This window comes from Nyctereutes procyonoides, unplaced genomic scaffold, assembly GCF_905146905.1.
Source record: "Nyctereutes procyonoides isolate TBG_1078 unplaced genomic scaffold, NYPRO_anot_genome, whole genome shotgun sequence".
In the NCBI taxonomy this organism is placed as follows: Eukaryota; Metazoa; Chordata; class Mammalia; order Carnivora; family Canidae; genus Nyctereutes; species Nyctereutes procyonoides.
This window is the reverse complement of record NW_026575047.1, coordinates 20,420,412-20,446,495: the sequence shown is the minus strand read 5'-3', so window position 1 is coordinate 20,446,495 and position 26,084 is coordinate 20,420,412. Positions and strand designations below refer to the sequence as shown.

Sequence of the window (26,084 nt, the reverse complement as noted above, 5' to 3'; positions counted from 1 at the left end):
AGTATGAACAATTGGATCCCCTCTGTTGCTGATCTCATACTTTGTAATCTTTAGAAGGGAAAAACAGCATTGTGACATAGTCTTGCTGGAAAAACAGCATTGTGACATAGTCTTGCACTCTGTATAGCATTTGTGCAAAATACAAATATATTTTTTCATTACATTAGGGTGTTAGGAAATCTGTTCAAGTGCAGTTTTGCTGTTGTTTTGCTTAAGTAAGAAAAAGTCATGGACCTCTTTGGGCCACAGAGAGGTAAACGTCTGTAAAATCTCTGTTGACCTAGGTTTCATTCTAGAAGTCTCCTAAGTGTCCTTTCAACTAAAATTCCTTGAATCTGCCTTTTCCTTCTTTAGCCTTAAAGGACGTATGGAGGTAAGTTTTACTCCCATTCTTTCATAACCACCCTCTTGAAAATGTTCTTAGACTATCTCGTTTCCTTAGAAAACAATTCACGGGTGAGTCAGCATGAAGGACAAAAACCCACTCACAAAAGATATCAAAATTGCATGAGGCGGCGAAACCAGAAGTGATTTTTCTTTGTAAACTAAAATGATGAGGTACAGAGGAACCAATTACTTATTTATAAAGTCAGTGCGCGGTGGAAGGCTTTACGCGGCGGGGATAACGGGCGCTGCTACAGATTTAGCAGACGAAGGTTTCACCTTCCTGCCCGAAAACTGTCCCTCCTGCCCGAAAACTGTCCCTCCTGCGCGAAAACTGTCCCTCCTGCCCGAAAACTGTCCCTCCAGCCTGAAAACTGTCCCTCCTGCCCGAAAACTGTCCCTCCAGCCTGAAAACTGTCCCTCCTGCCCGAAAACTGTCCCTCCTGCCTGAAAACTGTTACTCCAAACGTTCCCTTCAGTGAGGGAGAAAGCTGTGTGACGAAGGGAAGGAGCCCCGCGGAGCAGGCTGGGGGCGTCCCCGCCTCCGCCGGTCTCCTCTGCAAACGCACAGGACGGGAAGCTCCCGCAGCAGCCCCGGAACGTCCGGGGCCGTTTCCACGGCACCGCTAGGGCGGCCGGAGAGTCGGCTTTCGCGGGCGGTGACCCGCCGACCCCCGCGGGCCCTCTGCGGGCCGCCGAAGGTCGCCCTCCGCTCCGGGCGAAGTCGGGCGGCGGGGAGGCTCGGCACCCGCGCAGGGGGCGCGGCGGCCAGGGTGGGGGGCGCCGAAGCGTTTCCTGGGTGAGCGCGGCGGCCGGGCCCGTTTCCGGAAGGCTGATTGCATCAGGTGTGGAGCCGGGCGCCTCCTCGGCCCAACCTGGCGGCCACTGCGCCTGCGCGCGCCGCCCCGCCCCGCCGCCGCCGACTCCACCGCGGGTTTTCCTCCCGGTCTGGAGGAGCCCGAGCCGGGAGGGGCCCGAGCCCCGGGCCCTGCGGGGTGGGACTCCTGGGGGGCCGCGGGGAGCCGTGGGGTCCCAGGGAGTGGCGTGCCGCGGCCGGAGGAGCTGCCTGGAAGGGTGGGGGCTGGTCCTGCAGCTGAAGGGCGGGGTGGTCTTGGGTTGGCCGGTTCCGTCGCCCCTCTGGACCTAAGGGTCGGAGACCAGCACTGGAAGCCTTTCCAGTTCGGGGTGTGCATTTTATTAAGTTGAGTTGAACCATGGCCTCTGGCTGTGCGTGGTCCGCAGACTCAGTAGGCCGATCCTGGGGGGGGGGGGGGCAGGGACTCAGCCCTAAGGGTGAGCACTTCGATGGATTTATAGGGATTACTCAGTGCCAATATCGGTTTTCTGTTGCAGTAAGGAGCAACGTGATTGTTGGCCTTCAGGTGGTTCTGAGAATTGTTCGTGGGAGAGGTTTTTAGGGGTGCAGACGCCGGAAACCATTAATCCGCAAGGCAGCTTCCCTCCCCGCTCCCCCAGGTACTTAACAACCCTATATGCGCCAGCATCAGGGACCCTTATATACTTTTATACACGTGCAGTAGAGCTCTCTCCTAGCATCCTCCGTGTTTTATACGACATTTTAAAAAAGATTTTTTAAAATTTATTTATTTATGAGAGAGAGAGAGAGACAGAGACAGAAGCAGGCTTCATGCCAGGAGCCCGAAGTGGGACTCGATCCCGGCACCCCAGGATCATGGCGGGGGCCAAAGGCAGGCGCTGAACCGCTGAGCCACCCAGGGATCCCAATACATGACATTTTTTGAGTGATTATTTGGTGGATGTCTGTCCACCTCGTTGGACTGGAAGCTTTACGAAGGCAGGGGGTCTGGGTTTTTTTTTTATTCAGTGGTATTCCCAGGCTTCCTTGAGACCTTGAGGATCCTCCATACATACATGGTATTGGAAGCAATAAAGCACTGCCCGTCACAACCACACAGAAACCTCACACGGAGAATAAGGAATTAGAGGAATTATTTGAGGAATTAGAGCATATTGGAAGTTTGCGGAAGAGGATGAGGAGAAGCCATAACCTCCTAGCCACTATTAATTCACTTTTAGGATAATCCTCCTGACACAGATCATAGATAAGGCTGTGCTGTATGTATAGTGATGGTTCTCAGAGTGTGGTCCTCGGGGCCGCGGCACCAGCGTTGCCTGGGAACTTGTTGGATGTGCAGATGCTTGGGCCCCACTGCACACCTACTCATTCAGAGACTCTGGGAGTGAGACCTGTCAGTTTACTGCCGTCGAGCCCTGGGATGATTCTGACGCAGCCTCCAGCTTGAGGACCTCCGCACTGGTGAAGAACAACCCCCTACGGATGCTTGGGGATGCTTGGGGGATGCTTGGGGATGCTTGGGGATGCTTGGGGGATGCCAGCCGCAGTGTCCAGAGCAGAGCGCTGATTCCTGCTTACTGAGTATCCCTTCTTCTCAGGCATCTGCTCGTCTGCTTACAAATCGAATTATAGGTAATATTCCTGGAGGTGAAAAGGAAATTATGCTTTTCTCCTCCTGCGGGTATGTTTCTCCCCTGAAGTGATCTTGCTGTGATTTTCACATCAAGGAGTGGGGTGTGTGTGTGTGTGTGTGTGTGTGTGTGTGTGTGTGTGTGGCATACGCCTGGGGTTCTGGATAAGGAGGCAGAAGTTCTCGCCTCCAAGTTGCAGCTGGGTGGGTGTGGGCAGCTTTCCTCGGGGTGCGTTTTCCCATTATAAAGGATTGCAGACGTGCGGGGGAAAGGACTAGCCAGGGATGAGGCTGCCCAGCTGCCTTTTGGTGCAGACAGACGCCAGGCCGCATGGAGGGGATGCTGGGCTGCATCGCGCCTCCCGGGGCCCCCGGCCTCCCTGCCGCCCTCCGCGGCGGGCGGGGCACCGAGGGTCCCGGAGGCCGCGAGCCTCTGCCTGCAGGGGTCGCCCTAGGAGCGCGGCCCGCCCCCTCCTCCTCGGCCCCCGCCCCCGGCCCCGCCTTTCCCGGTTCGGCCCCCGCGCGGCCGGGCCCCTCCAGCCTCTCGTCGCGCAGCCGCCGCCAAAGCCTGGAGAAGTGGAATCTGGCCGGCGCCGCTGCCTGCGCGGGACTCGCCGAGCGGCACTGGGCATGCTCAGTCGCCGGAGCCCGTCCTGGTCTCAAGTAGGAAGCTCGTGCGCCGCAGCCGCAGCTGATCCGGGCGCTCCGGGGAGAAGGCGAGACTGGAGCCGAGCCGCCGGGCGCCGGGGCCGGAGCCAGAGCCGGAGCCGGAGCCGGAGCCGGAGCCGGAGCCGGAGCGAGCGCGGCGCGCACCGCGGGTGAGCCTCGCCTGCTTCCTTGCTTGTGCCCTGGACGCCGGGGCGGCCCGGGAGTGCTGGCGGCAGAGCCGGGCAGCGGCAGCGACAGCGGCGTGCGACGAGCGGCTGCGTGCAGCCCCGGCGGCTGCCCCTCTCCTGCCGGCCCCCGGGGCTGCGCGGCCCCTGCCGCCCGCCCCGCCGCCGCCACAGCTGCAGCAGCTGCCGCCGCATCTGCAGCGGGCGCCCGTGGCGGAGTCCGGGGCGCCCCGCGCTCGCGCCGCAGGGCCGGCGGGGCGGCCCGGGGACCGCGGGCGCACTCCGGGACTTGCGTCCCTCTCGCTTGCCGGCGCCCTCCTTCCTTCCCGCGGCAGCCCGGGCTTGGCCGGGCCTGGGCGCGGGAGACGGGGTCGGAGGGGAGCGCCCGGGTGGGGGCTGCGGAGCGCACGGCGGAGGGCGGGCGCCGGCGGGCCGGGCAGGGCGCACACCCCCTTGCCCTGGCACCGGCCTCGGCTGCGCGCCGTGCGGCCGGGCTCCCCTCCCTCCCGGGGCGGGCGGCGCGCTCCTGCCGCGGGCTTGCAGGCGGCGCCGGCTCCTCGGGGGTTCCGACGCTGGCCGCCGGGAGACCAAGGGGAAAAGTTCATTTCCCCCTCGCAGGCACGGAGCGTCTGAGCTAGAAAATGGCTGTGCGGAGGGGACCGAGTCGGGGAGGCGGGCCCCGGGGTCCCGAGAGCCCCTCCGCCGCCCGCCCGCCGCGCCGCGTGGAGGGTCGGACGCTGGAAATGACATTGGTGCGACGGTAACAGCGTGGGCGGAGGGAGGGATGCGGAGTCCCGAGGAAACAATGCAAGGTGGTCGGGACCGCAGGTGAAGGTCCCTGGAGCTGAGGGGCAGGGGCGCGAGGGCCGAGGGGTCGTGGGACTCGGATTAAACAAAAACACGTTGGAGAAATCAGATTTCGGGCTGTGCCGTTTTGTAGTCAAGTTCTGCGCAGTTTAGAGCCACGACTGTCATCAAGCGTTTTTGGGTGGATTGAGTGGTTGGGGGGCGGGGGGGGGGACTGGAAATAAGGGTCAGTGTGGGAAGCCCGGGCAGGACTGGACTGTCGGAGGGCGTAGTGTTGAGAAGTCCCTCCATCACTGGTGTCACTTTGCACACGATCACTTAGGTGAAATCTCTCAAGGGTTGTCATAAAACGATGCCAGCAGTGCTGCTTTCAGTTCCAAGAAATGAGGAAACTTTGTGAGATTGGCAACTGTGTGTCATTTGTTCTGATATTTGACCGATTTAAACCACCCGATCTGATCTGTCTGTCGTTCTGGATTTAGGTCTCTTAAGCCTTTATTTATTTATTTATTTTTCCTTGTCATGGGCTTCCGTTTGTCCTCGAATGGCCATGATAATGAAGGATGCCTGACTTGGTGGAGCTGGCCTTTCAGGGACGTAATCTTTAAAGGGGGATTTCTTCTGGAACTTCGGTAGCCGCTCAGATGTGTTTTCCGTTTGTAGCTTGAGAACAGTAATTGCTCAACAATTGTTTGTCGTAACTTGCAGAATCTTAGAAATGCACTTATTGCAAGGGATGGCATGTAGCAAATGGATGAGAAACGTCTGCGCTGGGGGAGATGCCGGGAGAACGCAGGTGGCAGTAGAGTACAATGGGCTGGTGGTCGGAACACCAGGGGAGAAGCAAGCAGATCAAGATTTCTGTTGCTGGCCTTTTGTCATCATTTTACTGTGTGGCTCCCCCCCCCCCCCATCATTTGGAGTCTTCAGAATCTAGGGATATCCCTAGATATTTGCTCAGAGCCTTTGAGAAAGGATTCTAAAGTTGAGATTGTTTTCTAGGGAAGGAGTTTTCTTGAACTTCTATTCTCTTTTCCAAAGGATGCTTTTGACTAGATAATTCGCCCTCAAGCAGCCAGCACCATTCAGCACTTTCTGAAACTTTTATAAAGTGGTAGTGGAAAAGCTTAATGAACTGAGGTGTAAAAGATCGGCATTTTACATTTAACTGGAGTAATGTGAATAAGAGACTACAAAATTATTTTAAGAAAAGACTACTAAGTGTTGCAAGAATCCACATGTATAAAGATAACATATTTTAAAGTTGTTACTCTTTTTATGTCATGTTTCAACTTTTTAATGACTGTTTCTTTTCCTGCCACCAGAAAAATATACTGAATTTTTCCCCCCTCTATTACAACAGGAATTAATACTAAAAAGCTTGCCATAATATTAGTACAGGGTTATGGGGGACAACTCTGATGTCAGAATATCTAAATTTATCTTTTAAGGAAAATGTAATGTTGTTTCTCTACATCTTTTTTTTTAGTTACACTTAAAAAAAATATTTTAAATAGGCTTCACACCCAATGTGGGGCTTGAACTCACTAGCCTGAGATTAGGACCTAAGCTGAAATCAAGTATCTGATGCTTAACCCACTGAACCATCCAGGCACCTCAGTTACACTTTTAAAATAGACAGTAGTCTGATATTATAGCACGTAGAATTTTCCATAGCTGTAGGACTTTTAGGAAAGTATTTTAAGAAGGTATTACTAGTTATGTGGGTGATACTTATTTCCCTTCTTTGGGTTAAGGATATTTGTTTAATGCTTGCTCTGTATCAACCTGATACAGTTGCAATGGCTTGTCAGAGTCAGAGTGACAGATTCTCTGCAGTAGCCTGGTGGGATTTGGTGCAAAGACCATCAACCGGTGACTTCCAACACTTGCCTTCTGGGCCAGACTCTTCTGCTACTTTAACTTACTGTGTGTGATCTTGGGAATGTCCGTTTATTTTTCTGGGCCTCAGTTTTTCCATCTGTAAAATGAGAGAGTTGCAGTACAGTGCACTCTCTGGATGCCTGTTGAGTTATTTTGTCCGGTTTCCAGGGTCTATGATGCAACCTTTGGAGGAGGGGGTACTGCATGTAGAGCATTACATAAAAGTGATTTTGTGTTTCACAGAGTCTGGCCTGTCCTGCTTTGAGGAACCTCCCCCCCCCCCCGCCCTTTTTTTGGCCAAATCCTGACTGCCTTTTTAGTTTTTGTTAAAGAATGGTTGTCATAAAATTAACTCTGTGGTCCTTCCAAGTCTAGGTAGGAGATAAGGGGATGATTAGATTTGGATAAAGCACACTAGATATTTGAAACTGTTTCATAGCATCTTCTGAGGTGAGTCTCTGCTCTTGGGCATGCAGATAAGCTGAAAAAGGAGCTGCCACAGAGGAAGGTGTCCTGTGTCTTGGGTGTCGGGCCCACTTAAGTGAAATTTTGGCCAGCCTGTTCCATGTCTCCATCCTCTCTCTCTTTAGCCTTTGATTAGAAATGTAGCCCTTGGCCTCTAGAATAAAATTCTCATCATCATTTCATGTTAGCACAATCCCTCTATTGGGCAGGTGTCCAGGTGTCCAGGGTCAGCTACTGCAGTAACAGGAGTTGTGGCTGGTGGAATGTACCTACTCTACTTTGGCAAGATTATGAACTTTTTTTGTTTTTTCTCTTGGCAAGTTATGGTGACGGGTCAGAAAGCAAAGGAAACTGGTCCTTTTGGTGTTTGTAGTGCACTTTGCTTTCACGATGCTCCCAAAGCTCAATGTCATGAATGAACCTTTCAGTGGGGCAGGTGAGGAGATGCCAGGGTTGTTACCCATATTTTAATAGTTGATAATAAAAGACAGTGAATCTAGCGCTTCTGATATTAACCAGGCTGCAGGGTTGCTGGGCATCTGGTAGGAGTGGAGTGATAACTTCGAACAAGAGGTGAGAGCCGTAAGAGAGGAAGCACACGAAGAGTAGAAGACAGTCAAGTCACTACAAGTTGGCAAAAAGTAAGAAGCCTACATCAGTTTAAAAGTATTAGAGGCCTTTAGGTGTAGACTCATAGGAGACATTCCCTTTCGGCATAATCTTATTTCTATAATGTTTGAATCTTACCTGGTTTCCTAAGCATTGAATGGATGCTAGGACAGGCATTACTCTTATCATCAGAAAAGTCTTAATGTATAATTTATTGGTACATGAGATGTACAGACTTCTATGGAGAAAGATGGGAAGAGAACATGGAAAAAATGAATGGTATGGAATTATGGATTAAGGTGTTTCTTTGCTTATTAATGATTTGACAGTGATTATAGATAAGGTGAACTATTCTACTCTTTGCCTCCTGTGGAAATCTTGCAAGATTTTGTCTGCTACGTAATAGCTGAGGTTTTTAAAGTGTAACTCTATGCTTTAGGAATGCTTAGAGTGGGAGGAAGAGTAGTTTGGGTTTGTGTTTTTCTTTTAAAATTGACTAAGAAGAATGTAGTTTTGTAACTGAGCTAGGAGTGTGTACCTAGGGGCATGAGGCTGGAGAGAACTTGCAGAGAGCTCTAGAGAGTGAAGGGAAACACTGTTTTTAAAGAAGGAAGGCTTGGCATCACAGTGGTATAAGATGTAATGTTTCCAGAATTGATGCCCTATACATCAGATTTTAGCTTCCACTCACAATTTAAAAGTGCAAAGCACAGTATTAGGTCCATAGGCCATTGCTGTCAGTGATGTGTTTCCTGTCCTTATCAAAATAATGATGATGTTGTAGTGAATATTTTGTAAGTGTGTCCAATTGAGGAGATGTGTCCTTTTTTCTCTGAAACTATACCCTTCTGATTTGGGGATAAGAATTCTTTTATGATTTGATGGGAATATTTTTATTTGGCAGCTTAATGGTCCATGAAATTGATGTCTGGGAAGCCCGGCTTGAGATGTTGAGAGCCATGCCCTTGGGATAGAGTGAGTAGTGGAGGCCAGGCCAAACTGGAGCTTATGGGTGGGTTGATGGGGCCTCTGGGCCTTCCAGGAATGTAGGGTCACTGGTATAGACTCAGGGTCTTAGGAGCTTAGAAAAAGCTAATTTTGAAAGTGCTCTGGGAACCAGCAGATATTTTTGAATTACAGCCCAAGAATGTCAGTGGAAGTGCCAAAATGAAAGATGAGGGTCTGAGAGAGCAGAAAGGACAACTGATTGTAATGTGAATTTCAGCAGGCAAAGCCTCAAAATGACACATCCTAGTGTTGGTTTCTTTGCACACAGGCCTCTTTCTGCCAAGGTGGCACACTTTAGCAATATGGGGTTGGTGATTCTAGGAAATGCTGATGGAGTCAAGGCCGTAGAAACACAAGTGGTGTAATAGCCAGCTTGGTTTGGACCTTTGCAATATCATGTCTTCCAGAGCAAGCCTTGATGAATCGCTGGAGGAACCTTAAGAATAATTTGCTCAAGGCATTGCAAACCCAAATTATTACTGTGTTTTAAATAGTAGGCTAAGAAAATAATATATTTAAAGATGATATTTGAAAAATCTATGCTAAATGATATCTGGATCTTGCTGATCATCATTGATAATACAGTATTAATGTTATTATGGAGCTCTTTGTGTTAAGAGCTTTATCACTATTACCTTATTTAAGTCTTACAAAGTGCTGTGGTGCTGTTCCCATTTTAGAGATAAGGAAACTGAGGTCCTTTTCACTAAAGCCCTTATAGTAAACAGTGACACTTACCCTGTAACTGTAATCAATATGGAGGCACCCATGGTTGCTGGAGATCCTAACAGAATGAAGAAATAACGTTTGGTAATTAAAGGTCAACTGTGTGCCTCGTGTTATACAGGAAACATTTCACTTAGTCCTTTGGGGTACCTCCTCCTTGTCTCCTCTCTTACGAGTGAAGAACCTTCCTAAATTCACCATTTGGGGAAAAGGTGAAAATTTCACCTTTCATCCATTTTCAAAATGGACATTATGTAAATCCGCATATGTATTTATTTATTTTTATTTATTTATTTTTTATTTTTTAAATCCACATATTTAATGATGGAATTAGTTCTTTCATATTATGGCTCCAACATGCATTTCTTTCATGTGAATACAAATTGAGTAGCAGAAAATCCAAATATCATTTCTAAATTTGTCTGACTAGGCGTTGCTGTGTAACCTCTCTGGACAGATTGCAGTCTAGAATGTTTCTGTTGTAAATAAAATACACTGGAATCTGATTAGTCGTCATGCGCCTATCATGAGGCAATGCTAGAATGACAGAGGCTTCCGATGACTGGAAAAAGGTGAAGTGAGTGTTTCCAGGCTTCTCCGGCTGCCTGTGGCTGACTCAAGATTTCTGGTTGCCCAAGCGGTGGGTCTGGAGAAAGAACTTCAGCACCCCAGATGATGGTTCCTCCCTTTGGGAGCATCCAGCATGCTCCTGGATGCCAGCTCTGTTCTTACCTTCTGATCTTCATTTGATTTCCCAAGGGGACTTTTGACCTGGCCAAGAGAGGTCAAAAGAGGTGGATCTGCTGATTTGCTAGGCAGTACTATTTGTCAGTGGAAGTGAATAAATTAGAATTTCTTTAGTATGAGTTAGGTTTCTTGAGTTGATTTTTTTCCATAAGTGAACCAATACAAAATTTCTGAACTTAACTGAGGCATAGTCTGGACTCACAGGGGTATAGATGCTTCGAGAAGCACTGGTTCAACTTCACGTTCTTCTGATATCTGACCAGAATCTCTTATCCTCTCCAGTAACCAAACTTTATTTATTTATACATTTTTCAGATCACTAGTGAAGACAGACTTTTTTTTTGTGTGTGTGTGACAGGAAAACTTAGCTTTCTTTGTTCATGTCTTTGTTCAGCAAATGTTTTTTTGAGGACATACTTTGTGCCAGGTACTGTGCAGAGTTCAGGAAGACAGACAAGAATGTACCAGAGCACTGATGATACGGTGCTACGGTCGAGGCATGTGTGTGAGGTCTGAGCAAGTGGTCCTGTCTCCATGGGAGTGGAGAGGCCTCATGGAATAGGAGCTGTGGCAAGGGACTCCTGTAAACCCCACTACAGAAAACCCTTCAGCTAACTCCTTTTCCATTTTTCCTTGCCTCCATAGAATTGTCATAGCCTGTTCCTTCTATCCAACACCTGGGATTTGCCACACCTTCCAAAGAGAACCTAGAGATTTGCACTTTCAAGTCTTTATAGCTATGGTTCTCAACAAGGGAGGAGGGCGGTTTTGCTCTCCAGGGAATATTGTCAGTATCTGGAGATGTTTCTGATCGTCATGACTTTGGAAGGAGTACTGCTGGCATCTAGTGGGGTAGAGGCCAAGGATGCTTGTAAATGTCCTACAGGAAGTACATGCACAAGACAGCAGCCCTGCAGGGAAGTAGTAGGGATTTGGTGGTTAAGAGCCAGACTCTTAGGGTTCCAATATTGCTGGGCAATTTAACAGCCATATGACTGAGGCCAACAGAATTGCAGGTGGAGAACAGAATTTACAGTGCTTCAGTTCCCTTATCCATAAGTAGGAATACTATATATGATATGGTTAAGTGGATTTCATGAGTTAATATAGAAATATAATAATGAATAATATTTGGCATAAAGGAAGATCTTAACAGTTATTATTTATTTTAAGCAAAAACTAACTTTTGACTCCACAAAGAGGTTGAATTTAGGGAATCCAGGGCAGCCAAGTTTGTGGCACCACCTCTTAGTATGCTTTGGTGTAAGAACTGGCCACTGTTTTTCTTTCTCTGGTTCCTTTTTGTCCATAGATTTTATTTTTCACTCTTTCCACCTCTTGATTCTAGGACTTTGATAGTTTTGTCTTTCATCCTTTTTTTTCCCAGGGACCCAAATTTATGCCCTTAATGAACCTTTCCCTGGAGGGCACAGAAATATATTTACGATTTTCCTTAGCTCTGTCTATTTTGGGAATGGTGAGAAAACAGGAAGCAGGTCAAGGGAGAGCTGCCTTACTTCCTGATTGTCACAGCTCCCGTCTCTATAAAATTCCATGCAAGACTGAGAGGCAGGTGGTAGTGCCTGCTTAGTAACTAACTCTTCCCTCTACGCCCACCGGCTCCACCCCCAAGTTAGGTGCCTACTCCTTCTAAAATACCCTGTAATTGGGTCACAACATCTGCCTGCTTGAAATCATTTCTAAAAATCAAAGATGCAAGCTGTGTCAGTGGCATTTAAAATGTCTCGGTCTTCTACTTCAAGGTTTCGGAGTCTTGTTTTGTTCTGAAAACAAAAGGGAGCAAACTTGTTATCTCAGGTGACAGTGTCTTTGTGGCCTAGAACTGTGTCTTATTTTCACTTGCAAAAGTGCTCAAACCATGGTCCTTGCCGACTTGTGGCCTCCACTTAGCAGATCTAATTTACTGTCAAATTTTCCTAGCATAATTGACTTGAGAAGATTTTCATTCTGTGTTTTGAATGGGATCCACAGACTGGAGAAAAATGAAGATGTTCAGTTCATCATAAGCTTTCTGACTCCTTCCCGATGACACGGTCATCTCATCCCCGGATGAGGGCAGTGGCCTCTCAGTGGCCTCCTGGCCTGTCCAGCTCCATTCATTCAGTTTGGCTTCCGAAGCGCTGGGCACTGTTCCAGATGCTGCCTGTGGAAACTGACCAGGGTGGAAACCGACCCGGATGGCCACTGTCTCTGCCTGCCTGAAGCTCTCTGGCTGTAGGGAAAGCTGGCAACTGTGATAAAATGTGCTGTGTGCTACCAGGAGGGGAGGTGGGAAGTACTTAGTGCTTCTCCATCAGCATTTGCCCTGGTTGGGTGTGTGTGTGTGTGTGTGCATGGGGTGTTTTGCAGACAAGGCTTCCAAAGGGAAGGGATGCTCAGGGTAGTCCACAGCGTGCCTGGCACCTCCATCTGTGCAGCCGTGGAAGGCGCCCCTGACTCCAGGCCCCCACGTGGAGCCCTGCTGTTGCGGATTGCGTCCCACTCCTATCACCTCTCATCCCCCATGGCTTCTCTGTTTATGCTCTGCATTGCATCCGAGGTGATCTTCAGAAATCCTCTACAGGTCCGGGCATGCCCATCCTAGCCCTCCAGGGGCTCCTCACTCACTGCCCTCACGACGACGGGCCAGCTCCTTGGCATCGCACCTGGTACCCTTCATGATACTGCTTTGCTTTCCATCTCTTGCTCTGAGCTTTGAGCCACACCGTTCTTTCAACATGCCTGGTTTTCTCTGGCCTTCGGGCTTTTATCCTGTGTTCCCGTCACCTGCAACCATCCTTATTGTCTGTGTATTCTTCACTTCCTTGACTTTTTTTGTTCCTCCTCCACGAAGTGGCTTAATCATCATCCACCTCAGTGTGTGTCAGAATGACCCGAGGGCTTACTAAAGTAGACATTGCTGGTCTCACCCCCCAAATTTCTGATTCGGAGGCCTGTGATGTGGCCCAGTCAAAATCCGTACCTCTGACAATTTCCCAGGTGATGTTGATGCTGCTGGACTGGGGACCACACTTGGAAGACCACTGGGGACACGGTCACCCAGAACAGGATGACTGGCTCTTGCTGCCACAGTGAGCGCCTGGTACCCTGTCCTCCATCGTGCCCTTTAGGTCAAACTGCATTGCACCTGCTTACCTCCCTGGCTTGGCTCCTAACCTGTAACCCCTTGAGGGATGACACTGCTACTGGTTTGTCTTTGTGCTCTCAGGGCTTAGAAATCCTGGATGCTCATTCTCTGTCAAAGAATGAATTTGTGAATGAGAAGTAATTTTGTCATTGGAAGCTTTAATAAATATGCCCCAGAACATGTGTGACACCTAGTTCTTCTGACAGTCTACCCCCAGTTGTGACAGTATAGGTTTATACCATGATGTTAAGGACATCGGCATGCGGTTGGTTAACACAAGAGCCAGTTAACTATGTGGTTTGGTGTCTAAATTCTAGAAAGGTCTAGGAGGGGAGCTCATATTAAACCCATTATTGTTCTTGGAATGACTCAAAAATACATAGGTTTTTAAATAGTCAGCTTAGTATGAAAATAGGCATCCAAAAGAAATGCAGATGTCATTTAACTTAGCGACCATAGCATAACTGTGGCCTTTTTATTTGAAGTAATAAATCTTACTGAACTGGTCTTAAATGTAACCAGATGTTTAAGTAATCATTTCTCCAAGCCAGTGAGAGGGATGGCTAGACCACTTCATGTACTCACTCAGTCCATAAATGTTCATTGAACACCTGCTATATGCCAGTAGGCCCTAGGATATGGCACTGAGTAAAACACTCCTGCTTTCTGGGTGGGAGGTGCCATGAAGAAGACAGAGATGGGTGATGTCATGAAAAGTGCCCAGTGGGCTCCTTCAGATCACGTGGTGAGTAGGTGTCTATTTGGCCGTGTCCTGAGTGGCAGGAAGTGACGACCAAGTCTATCAAGATCATGACATAGAGAGGTGCAATTTAAGGGCACGAGAATGCTGCAGAGGACCTAACTTTAAAACATCTTTTTGGGGAGCCCTAATACCTCTCTAGTTTTGAAGACTGGATTGATGTCACCTTTATTATGTGCATGCTTATCCAGATCTGGGCTCTAACCTTGCTTCTACAACATCCAAAGCAGTACTTCCCAGAGGGTGATGAGTGAATCCAGAGTGACTGGGAATATGTTGGGAATAAAGACTTCTGCCATCAAGTTCAGAAAACTGCATGTACTTTCTCTTTCCATTAATATATTCAGGAAGTCCTACTGAAAATAAAGTTCATTTAATCCAGCATTTGCCTGTGGGCCAGTTTTGCACAGTGTGCTTGCTCTCAACTGATGTTTCTTCTTGAACACCTCAAACAACCAGCTGTAAAGGTGCTGCTTTGTGCGCACCTAAAAAGAATATTTCATGTGACACAGACTTTTCTCTCCTCTTCACGTCCCACTTACCCTTTGGTGACTTTGTTGAAGAAGAGGCAGAGGAGGGAATTCTCATATTGGTTTTCCAAATGCCTCCTGCCTAGTTGATCAGATCTTTTGATATTTGGATCCAAAGATAAATGGCCTTTAGAGCCTGAGAGATCATTGCTCATTTGCTGCATTCAGGGAGGAGCCGGCTGGAGTGTCACATGGGATGCAAGCTGTGCCTGCACATGCTTTAGCCTCAGTTGCTTTCACAAAGAATGGTTTGCGGTCGAGTTGTTCCTATTATGACGTCATTGTCTTCTTCATTGCTTTGGGTGTCCGCTCACCCTAAGTAAAGTGGGGGGGAAAGGAGTGACCTGCTTGGAGTGCCTAAGGGTGAGCCTTATGTATGAATAATAAACCTGGATCAGACACTGTATTCTGAATTTTTGCTGATGTTTTAGAATCTTCCTTTCAACCTAGATTTTGGCCCTTCCTGAAGTCAGAGCAGATGGACAGGGTCTTTTTGAAGTTTTCTTCTCTGTTAACCTTTTTTTTTTTTTTTTAAAGATTTTATTTATTCATGAGAGACACAGAGAGGCAGAGACATAGACAGAGAAGCAGGCTCCCTTGAGGACCCCGATGTGGAACTTGATCCCAGGACCCCTGGATCATGACCTGAGCCAAAGGCAGATGCTCAGGTACTAAGCCACCCAGGTGCCTCTCTTATTAATCTTTATGGTCCTGGTTTGATACAGCAAGCCAGGAAAGTTTCACAGTGGGACAAGCTCACTGAAAAGTTTCATTTAAGGGAGAGCCTGGGATGAGTCTTTCTGTAAAATAATTGAGAGTAAAAGAACATTTGGGTTAGTTGTCAGGGTTGAGAGGAGACCCCTTCCGGTACTACAGATTTTTTTTGTCCTTGTGGCAATTTCTAGAAAGATGCACTGGGGCCTGACTGATAATAGAGTTAAAGAAGATGTCCCTAAGTCAAGATTTTGGAATGATTAGTCCTTTTGGGTCCTCCGTGTTTGGGTACTCTGTTCTCATGCATTCTGCTCTCTCTAAATGAAATAGGAAATTTAGTATGAGTGGTGGATATGTCGGATACCATTATTGTGGACAGGATCTCCAGGTCTTCAATTATGTAGTAGCCCAAAACCCCTCATTCAAGCTAAATGTATTCCAGTGCTTTGGGAAGAAATTGTGTGAGGAGAGGTGCAACAGACATAACACTCCCTGCTCCTATTCATGAGACCTAGCAATTGGGTCAGTGTCATTTTCTAAAAATGTCTTTTTTTCTAGGACTTGAGGTTATTTCTACTAGAATAAATAAAGGAAGTCTTGTATTCCCTTGACTTTGGTGTAATTGTCTCCCAATCAAAGTCATCTCTTGCTGACTTGGGTTTTATTTCATGTGAAATCATTTTCCTTTACTGTTACTAGATCCAACTGTTTTATATATATATATTTTACAAGACACAAGTAGAAACAAGAAATGAAAATAAGATGTGAAGTTTTATTAAATTTTGTCTTTTTCCTTGCTTAATTCTGAGAAAGTGAATTGCAAGAAAAATCAATATAAAAAAAGAAAGTGGGGAGAATGTTGATTTGTGACATTTTTATTTTTATTTCCTGGGAAGAAAACAGGATTTTCATTAGATGCCGTCATGCTCTTTTCCACTGAGAGAGATAACAGTAGGATGAATGGCCACATTTGGAGTTTATGTACATTTTTGCTTAACATTTAAATGGTTTTTGTGTAAACATTTGTGAAGCTGTTGCCCTCTTTCTGCAGTACCAACTATTACACAGGATGGTTCTGTTTGCCAAAGACAATTTCATCATATGAGAGTGAAACTTCAGGCAGTGCGAGAGCTCAGCAGATACAAGTTTTCATGAAAAAAACATTTATTTTTCCTTGGCGTTGACCTTGGAAGTTAATTTTTGAAAAGCTTGAAGGTGTATCATTTTGATTGATAGTTAAGTTAAAGGATACTCAATATGATGTAATTATGCAGATTTCATTTGCATAAAGCAAAAGATGATGAAAGAAAGAATAGAAATAAAAATGGAGTGGCTGTGTTGTGGGATTTTGGGTGATTTTGTTGGCTTTCTCATTCTTCTTCCCTGACCATTGTTACTGTTTTGATATCCTTTTTAAGTAGTAGAAGGGAAAAAGAATTTCTCACATGTTCATTTTTATGTCTTCTAGAGGATGTGCATTTCAGGGTGTTTCTTCAAGGAGACTAACTGGAAACAAAAAAGAACAGCAATATGCTTAGTGAAATAAGCCAATCACAAAGGGACTGATGTTGTATGAGTGTATTTATGGTACCCAGAATAGTGTAACTCCTGGAGACGGAAAGTAGAAAGGTGGTTGCCAGGGGCTGTGGTGCAGGAGGAATGGGGAGGTGGTGTTTAACCGATCCACAGTATGATTTGGGGAAGATGGAAAAGTCCTAAGAATGTGTGGTGGTGATGGTCATACAACAGTGTGAATGTATTTAATGCCACAGAACTGTATACCTAAACATGGTTAAAATGGTGAATTTTGTTATGTGTATTTTACCATAATAAAAGCAAAGGAAGTATAATCTTAGAGAGAGAGCTGGTCCTGTGTCCTCACATTAGGCTGAAGCTACTCTAGGTGTGTTCTAACCTTTGTGCAGCCTGCCACTGGGGCTGAAACTCTGAAGGGTGCAGAAGGCAAAGACCCCAAGTCCTTGGGGGGAGGTGGGCATAGGTGCCACTCAACCTGAACTAGATGCCAAGTTCTTGCCTTTCCAGAAGCTTTCATTTATGAGAAATGAACACTGATTCAAGACAAGTTCGAAATTGTGAATTGAATATGCTCTATGTGGGACATATTTTTGGCCGTATCTGTTACTGACTTCTACTTTGGAAATGAAACAATTTGGTAAAAATTAATCTTCATTTGAATGTCCTCCAAAATTGTGGCACTTCCCCCACTTATTTTGTTGAGTGTTTCCTCAAAGCCAAGTGACTATGTAGCCTAGCTTTCCTTTTGCCTCATCCGTGTTGTTCTAAGGAGAGTGTAGACTTTAGGTCTGGACAAGGCCAAGTTTCAGCATGGGCCTTGCACTGGGAAGGTGGATATAGGTGGTTTCTCTGCCTGAGCCATGATTTCTCCATCTGTAAAATATCTAGAATGATTCCTTCCTGGTTGGGAGGATTTATTGTGATAAGATGTGAAAATGAGCGCCACTCTTTTGATTACTTTGTGTTGACATGGCCAGTAGGTTGACCACATATTCTAGATCACCCCCTCATGTGTTATTGTGCTATAGAAGATGGTCCTTCTTTCACAAAGATGGTGCCGAAGGTGAAGAAGGAAGCCCCTGCCCCTCCCGAAGCCGAAGCCAAAGCAAAGGCTTTGAAAGCTAAGAAAAGCGGTGCTGAAAGGCTTGCATAGTCACAAAAAAAGGAAGATCCATAAGGCACCTACATCCCAATGACCCAAGACCCTGGGTCTCCGAAGGCAGCCCACATATCCTCGAAAGAGCGCCCCCAGGAGAAACAAGCTTGATCACTATGCCGTCATCAAGTTCCCCCTGACTACTGAGTCAGCCATGAAGAAAATAGAAGACAACAACACACCTGTGTTCATTGTGGATGTCAAGGCCAATAAGCACCAGATCATACAGGCTGTGAAGAAGCTGAATGACATTGATATGGGCAAGGTCAACATCTTGATCAGATTGGGATCATCTAAACTGAGTCCAGCTGGCTATAAATCTAAATATAAATTTTTTCACCATAAAAAAAGAGAAGATGGTCCTTGATCAAATAGACTTTTCAGAATTAAAATATTTTATTTCTTTTTAAGATTTTATTTATTAGAGAGAGAGCGCGCACACTTGCACAAACCACGGGGAGGGGCAGAGGGAGAGGGAGAAGCAGACTCTCTGCTGAGTGGGGCTTGTTCCCAAGACCCTGAGATCATGACCTGAGCCAAAGTCAGACACTTAGCCAGCTGAATCCCCCAAGCCTCCCTCAAGGAAAGGGTGGTTCTTCTAGAAAAGGCAAATGGGGGGATCCCTGGGTGGTGCAGCGGTTTAGCGCCTGCCTTTGGCCCAGGGCACAATCCTGGAGACCCGGGATCGAGTCCCACGTCAGGCTCCCGGTGCATGGAGCCTGCTTCTCCCTCTGCCTATGTCTCTGCCTCTCTCTCTCTATCATAAATAAATAAAAAATTAAAAAAAATTTAGAAAAGGCAAATGGAAAGATGTTTATAATTTGTAGCAGGTTTTTAATCTTTATATTCAACTACATGTTCTTGGTTTTCCTTGTTACCTCATTCCCTGCTTTGTATTATCTTCAGATAATGTGAATGATATTCCCTCCATGTGTTTGACGCCTCTTATTATAGTTGGATAGCTTTGGAAGACCTGTGGATTGGGCTTTGATCCTGGGTCTGCCTCTATCGGCGCAGTGATCCTGAGCAAGTTACCTCTTTTTCCTCACTTGTAGGAGGATCCCATAGAAATGATAAGGGTTTGGGACACCTGGGTGGCTCAGCAGTTGAGCACCTGCCTTGGGCTCAGGGTGTGATCCTGGAGTCCCAGGATCGAGTTCCACATCGAGCTCCCCATATGGAGCCAGCTTCTCTCTCTGCCTGTGTCTCTGCCCCTCTCTCTGTGTCTCTTATGAATAAATAAATAAAATCTTTATTGTGAGACAGTGGTCACTGTGGCAAATGTGTTACATGGAGGGCATCATTGGGTCCCACACCTTATTTTTTTTTAAAGATTCTATTTATTCATGAGAGACACAGGAAGAGAGCGATGGGCTCCATGCAGGGAGCCTGATGCGGGACCCAATCCCGGGACTCCAGAATCACACCCTGGGCCAAAGGCAGGCTTCAAACCGCTGAGCCACCCAGGGATCACCTGGGTCCCACATTTTATGAGGAAGCTGCTGTAATTATCCTCTGATGTAGGTGGGGGAATCTGAGGCTCATCAACCTCCACAGGCACACAGCTAACAGGTGATAGGATTGAGCTGAGTGTAGATTATGAGGATAGAACTTGGCACTGGGGAAAAGCACTTAGTACATGTGAACGCTGCATGTATCCCTGCGTGTGCGTGCACGCACACACACACACACACTGCATACTCTTAAATTAATATTTCCCTAAGATACAAGATCTACCAGATTATAAAATCTGGAATTCCCTAGGAAAGTGGAGAGTATCTAGGACCAACTGGTGTGAGAAAGTACATGTCAGAACCACAAACTATTTGGTTGTGATTGTAGCTGCTTTGCACTTTCTTTTTCTAATTGCCTTTTTAAACAAAGAAAATTCCTATATTTTTATGGGGTTAATATATACTTTTAAAGGATGTAATTGGGGCTTACTGTTTCTCTTTGGGGAAAAAATCCGTTATTTCTCTAATCAATCACTAAGCATCTTGTCCTGAGAATAATTACATAGGATCAGTTCCAGCCACTAGGGGTGAGCAACTGGCAGTCTTGAAATGTCTGTAAATATATTAGTCTGAAAATTGCATTTTAATGTGGTGTGCTAATAAAATAGAATTTTACTTGCTAAATTATTCCATGTTAATGATCTTTTTCTAAGGAAGGCTGTTACTTTTTTTTTTATTTTTTAAATGGGTCGTTCATATCTTCCAAAATAACTGTCCTTTGGGATAACCTCTTAGACTTCCACTTCTATTTGAGTCTGGAAAGTTGATGGAAGGCAGATAGAATTTCAGGTCAAGACTTTGATTTTAGGAAATATCATTTCCTCTACAGTTTGCTTTGACTAGCTTTGGCCTATAGTACATCCTGACTTAAATGCTAGATTTTAATTTTTTAAAAAATATTTTATTTATTTAATCATGGGAGACACAGAGAGAGAGGCAGAGACACAGGCAGAGAGAGAAGCAGGCTCCATGCAGGGAACCCGTGTGGGACTTGATCCTGGGACTCCAGGATCACACCCTGGGCTGAAGGGAGGTGCTCAACCGCTGAGCCACCCAGGCATCCCTATATTTTAATATTTAAGATGAATTATGGCACTCATGTGGTCCTTATCACAATCTAGGTGATGCTAGCAAAATGTATTCGTTAGTTAACAGAGACACCTTCCAACAAAACCATTTTGAAGAATAATTCCTGAGTAGTGGGTTGGTTAAACATTACACATGCCAGAGATTTTTCCCAAGTTTATTTAAAGAGCCAGATTCTGAACTAACTTGTTTTGAAAGTTTTTGGTTACTTCCCTAGTATATAGAGAAAATCAGGCTGCTAGTGTATGGTGGACATAATTCTCATGATTAATAGATGAGCAAAATACAGTTGATATAGAGTGAGTATACAAGTTTGACACTAGACTCTGGAAGAATAGGGATGCTGTCAATGGAAGAAACTTGAAATACCTGTTTACTTGAAGAATTGTATACTTTGTTTACATTTTCCATGAAGGCTAATTTTTATTAAAATTTGAAAACTGCATGTCATCTTAAACTGTTAATTATAGACCCTAGGGAATCATTAGCTTTCAGAAGGAGTGGGCACTTTTATTGACAGTTTAAAAAAAAATCAAATAGGTCACTCTTATAGAATACTGTTTAATTATTGCTCATTGGCCAAAACTCAAAGGTATTGCCTAAAGTGGAAAGAGTGAAGGTGTATAATAAATCAAGAGAGTAGAAAGTAAGTAGATTATAAGTACTTGAAGTTTTTCTTGCATATTAACTGGGTTCCACTCTAGGGAAATACTGGCTTTTTCATGATAAAGAACATTTCTCATGTACTTAAAGTGTGTTTACATTTTGGTTATGTCCTGTTTACTTTCTATGGAGAGAAACCCTTGAATCTCAAACCTTTAACTGCTCCTTATTCAGAGCAGCGATTTTAGAACTAGCAAATCTTACATCAATGAAGAGGGTAACTGGTTAGAGACACTGAGTCATTTCCCTGCATCTTTGGAATCAGTACTATCCAGGCTGTCTGTTATGGGTTGAATTGTGTCATTCCCCCACCCCAAAGGTATATTGAAGTCTTAACCTTTGGTACCTGTGTGTATGATCTTATTTGGGAATAGGGTCGTTGCTGATGTGATCAAGTTAAGATGAGTTCATACAGGAGTAGGGTAGGCCCTTAATCCATTATGACTGGTGACCTTATAAGAAGAGGGGAATTTGGACACGGACCAAAGGGAGAATGCTCTGTGATGACAGAGGTACACAGAGAAGGAAAGAAGGGGCCTTGTGAAGGTGGGGAGGGGGTGCAGATTGGAGTTACATTGCTATAAACCAAGGAGTGCCTGGGACCTCCAGCATCTGGAAGAGGCAGGGAAGGACCCCCTCTCAGTGGTTTTGGAGGGAGCATGGGCCTGCCAACACCATGATATCAGGATTCCAGCCTCTAGAACCATTGAGACAAGAAATTCCTATTGTTATCAGCCTCTCAGTTTGTGGTTGTTACAACAGACACAAGAAGCTACAGGATGAATCAGACCTCCAGAGTTTGAAGCTGGCTTCACATTCTAATGCTGTGATTGATCTTAGGTGAGTTATTGAAGCTCACGGGACCTTGGTTTCCTCATCTATAAATAGGGCTAAAAAGAATACTTTCCTCATGTAGTTGTTTTGAAGATAAAATTGGTGTGCTGCTTTCAGTAATGCTATATATAACATGTAAAGAAAACCATTAATTCAAAGATATAAATGATTTTTGATCATTTAGCAAATACATATGGCAGGCCCTGTGCTGGATGGTGAGTGTCTGGGGTAAACCAAGCCGGCAGGATCTCTGCCCTCTCCCATCCTTTAGGTGATCATTCCATCTATTAACCTGAAGAAGAAAAGGAAGTAGATTTCCTGTGACATCTTCATGGGCAAGAACTGGGTGTAACCTTTTCTTTGGACCTCAGAGTCTGTGCAGAGCCTGTGTATTGGTCAGGCAGTGAGTGTGGAATCATATTGCCTGGGGTCAAATTCAGGTACTTGCTAGCTCTCACCTTGGGCAGTAACAAAATTTTTGACTTTCTCTTCTTATACATCTGCAAAATGGGGACATGATAGGAATTTTCCATGATAGGATTAGGTGAGGAGTAAATGAGTTAAAATGTGTAAAGTACCTAGAATAGTAAGAACCTAATAAATGTTGTTATACTATGAAATGATCCCTGAAAGATCTTAAATTTATAAATGAATTTTGGTGATAATTATCAAGTGTGGAGAATTCAGGTATGGATCAGACATAGCTCCTTTCCACATAGACTCATGGTCAAGTTGGGAGATTTATTTTTTTTACATGTTAGTGAAATAGCATATGAATAAAAAATGATAATAGAAAGCAGAAAGAGCATTCTCCTTGGAGTACCAGGGAAGGTTTCCCAAAGATGAGTTTTGGAGGTTGAATAGGAGTTTGCTAGGCAGCAAAGGAAAGAACTTTAGGGGAAATGAGAATAGTGTACGCAAAGGTAGAAAGTCTTAACACAATGACAGGTACAGGAGACACCCAGGGGGTACTCACAGTGGTATAAGAGTGTAGATAGGTCCTGGAGCCAGGATTCAAATTCTGCTGTGTCTCACTGTGTAACCTTAAGCTTCTTTCTTGACCTCTCTGTGCCTCCGTATTTTCTTCTTTTAGTGATAACAGGCTTTGGGGGGAATAAATGAATATATTAATTTGAAGTGCTTAGATCAGTGCGTGGCCAGTGTAAGTGCTCAAAAAAAGTACTGGCTCTAATTAGCATTATTGCTCTTGTATTTGCTATTGGAAGACAAGGTTTGGAAGGCTTACATACTATTCTCAGTCTAGTTCACAGATTCCTGTGGGCCTGTGTAAGTGCTGCACCCTCGGGTCCGTGGACTTTCTTGTAAACAACTTTTTTTTTTTGCCATTTGCCATTGGGATCAGGAGGTAAAGAAAATGTAATGTACTTTGTTTAAATGGAGGAAAAATGATTAAGATAGGCTAGACATTGGCACAGAGCTATGTGCAGATTGCTGATTAGGCAAAATAAAAAAAATAAACCAGCATGTTGAGCCAACATAGTTTTGTTTTTAAATCTGGTGAACCACCTGTATCTAAGTGATTAATTTAAAGATGGCTTTGGTTTGTTGTTAATTGTCTCCAGATTACTCGGTGACATCAGTTTGTGTTCTGAACCACTGTAGGTTTTAAAAAGCCACCACCAGAATGCAGTCATTCTGCTGGAGATGCCACCCAGAGTGGTGTGTTCAGAGGTGAAAGGGTACATGTGACTTCGGATTTCTGTGGCTACACTTCTCATATCTAATGGCAATTGCATAATTTCAGCCATGGTCCCACCCACTTTTATTTTTATTTTTTGAAGGAAGGGGGTCATTTCCATTGTGGTTTTTCTTTGATTATGAAAGTAAAATGTACTCAATATGACAAGGCTCAGACAAAAAGAAAATTAAAAGTAAACATCACTAGAAATTCTAACATTTGGAGGTCATTAGTAATACTTGGGACAGAGCCTTTTAAGAATCCTCTCGGTTGAAAAAAGTAAATAAATAAAAATTAGGCCTTTCTCAACAACAGGGGCAGCTAATGCCAGTGTTGGGCAAGAAGTAGGCTGATGGGTGAGGCTTTTGGAGAAATGCTTAAATAAGGACAAAAAATTCAAGAGAGAAACAACATAGGCAATATCAAATATCATATATACAGGTGTTAGATATCGAGTTGGACCTCTGGACCTGGCAGGTGAATCTAGGAGTCTGGAGTTTAGGGGAGAGGTCTGAGCTGGAGCTGCAGGTTTGGGAGTATAAAGATCATCCATGGAGGGAGTGTAAATGGAGAAGGCTTGCAAGAGCTTAGTTTCTCATTACCAAGTTAGGGTTGCAGAGATGAAGAATAGGCCAAGGAGACTGAGAAGGAGTGGCCGCTAAGGTGGGAGGGTGATGTCCTGGAAAAGTCAAGGGAAGATGTATTTCAATGGATGGATGTGATCAGCTGTGTCAAATCTGAAAATAAATCACATCTCTGTGTAAAACTGTAGTAACTATTGAAAACTTATGAATGTTCTTTGGTTTTTATCTTATTTCTCTACATTTACAGAGTTGTATTAAGTATAAATGCCCCATTCTCTCTTCCTTCTCCCTGGAGTTAGCATTGTTAATAGCTAATAGTCTGGGTCACCTTCCAGATGTGTGTGCAAATGTATGAGAGTTATTTATCTATATTAATATCTATACCTATTATATTTTGTCTATAATAAATATTTTGTCTTAATAAAATATTTCAAGTAAATATCCCAGTAAGTAGAGACTAATATATTAAATGCTGATCTACCTACTGTCCATTTTTTAAATTAAGTTTTTATTTAAATTCCAGTGTAGTTAACATACAGTGTCATATTAGTTTCAGGTATACAATATAGTGATTTAGCACTTCCATACAAACAGTGGTCATCACAAGTGCCCTCCTTAATCCCCATCACCTATGTCAACCATCGCCCTCACCTACCTCCCCTCTGGTGACCATCAGTTTGTTGTCTATAGCTAAGAGTCTGTTTCTTGAGGCGCCTGAGTGGCCCAGCTGGTTAAGAGACCGACTCTTGATTTCCGCTCAGGTCATGATCTTGGGGTCCTGGGACAGAGCACCGAGTCGGGTTCGCACTCAGTGGGAGGCTGCTTCTGGATTCTCTCTCTCCCTCTGCTCCTCCTGCTGTTCACTTTCTCTCTCTCTTTCAAATAAGTAAATAAATCTTTAAAAAAAATTAAAAAGTCTGTTTCTTGATTTGTCTCATTTTCCCCCTTTGTTGGATTGTTTTGTTTCTTAAATTCCACATATGCCTACTAGCCATATTAAAGAAATGTGACAACTGTTCTGGATGTCTTAGAATTTATCTTTTCTTCTTCCTTATTATTGCAGTTCTACTATTTTTATTTGTGTTCTACTATTTTTATATACACACACATACATCTTCTTGCTTGTGTGCACGCATGCATGTGTTCTCTGTCTCCCCCTTCTCAGGCTCTGGCCCAAGCTGTGCTGTAGTTTTCAGGCAGCTGCTCTGACAGCCACCACAGTGGTCCTGTACCCAGCTAGCTGGGTCCTGGGAGAGCCACAGAAGCAATGGTGCACAAAACGCAGCCTCCACAAGGAACATGTTAAATTTGCTGATGAGGGTAGCTTTGGGAAGTCCCAGGGTTCCATTTGAGAGCTCAGGAATGCTAGCTAGTGTGGGGATCATGGTCTAGGGGAAAGTCTGAGGCTTTAATGCCCTTCAGTCCTTGCTTGGAATCTTAGCTCTGTCTCTAATCATGAACAGGGACAAGTCATGTCTCTGTTTATTTTTCATCCACAGACCAGAGACACCCATTCCCACCTCAAGAGGTTGTGAGGATTGTGGGAGATAACTTATGTAAGCCAAATGCCTGAGAGAGCTCATCATGTACTAGGTACAAGTGACATACATTTCTTCTCATCTCATCTTTTTCCTGTTTTGCTGTTAAATTAGTGGATGAAAAAGTTTGGAGGTATGCTGTTTAAGTAGGTATACTGCAGGTATAAAGAAAGGGATATTGATATGAAAGAATCTTAGTGCAAAAAGTAGCTGACCCCACACTAGTGCTCTACTGTTTTTCGTTTTTTTTTTTTTGGTTTTTAGTTTTAAATCTAATTTCTTAGTCTGTAAGCCTTTGTTCCACTGTGAACAGGTTCATTGTCAAGTTCACTACAGAGGTTTGGTGGTCTTCTGGAGTAGAGTAGCTAATAATTACTGCTTTCCTGACCCA

The 26,084-nt window shown here is 45.1% G+C and overlaps 1 protein-coding gene across 7 annotated transcripts in view; it reads left to right on the top strand.

Annotated features, from left to right (window-relative positions):
- The first annotated feature begins 3,432 nt into the window (after positions 1-3,432).
- APBB2 (amyloid beta precursor protein binding family B member 2) overlaps positions 3,433-26,084 on the top strand; it is a 378,025-nt gene continuing 355,373 nt past the window's right edge. For 5 of the 7 annotated variants that reach the window (XM_055326618.1, XM_055326617.1, XM_055326619.1 and 2 more), the window contains exon 1: positions 3,434-3,670. The gene's annotated coding sequence lies outside the window, so the exon portion shown is untranslated. Of the gene's footprint in view, positions 3,671-26,084 lie in introns of all 7 variants that reach the window. The other 2 variants (XM_055326622.1, XM_055326620.1) reach the window with 1 other exon arrangement.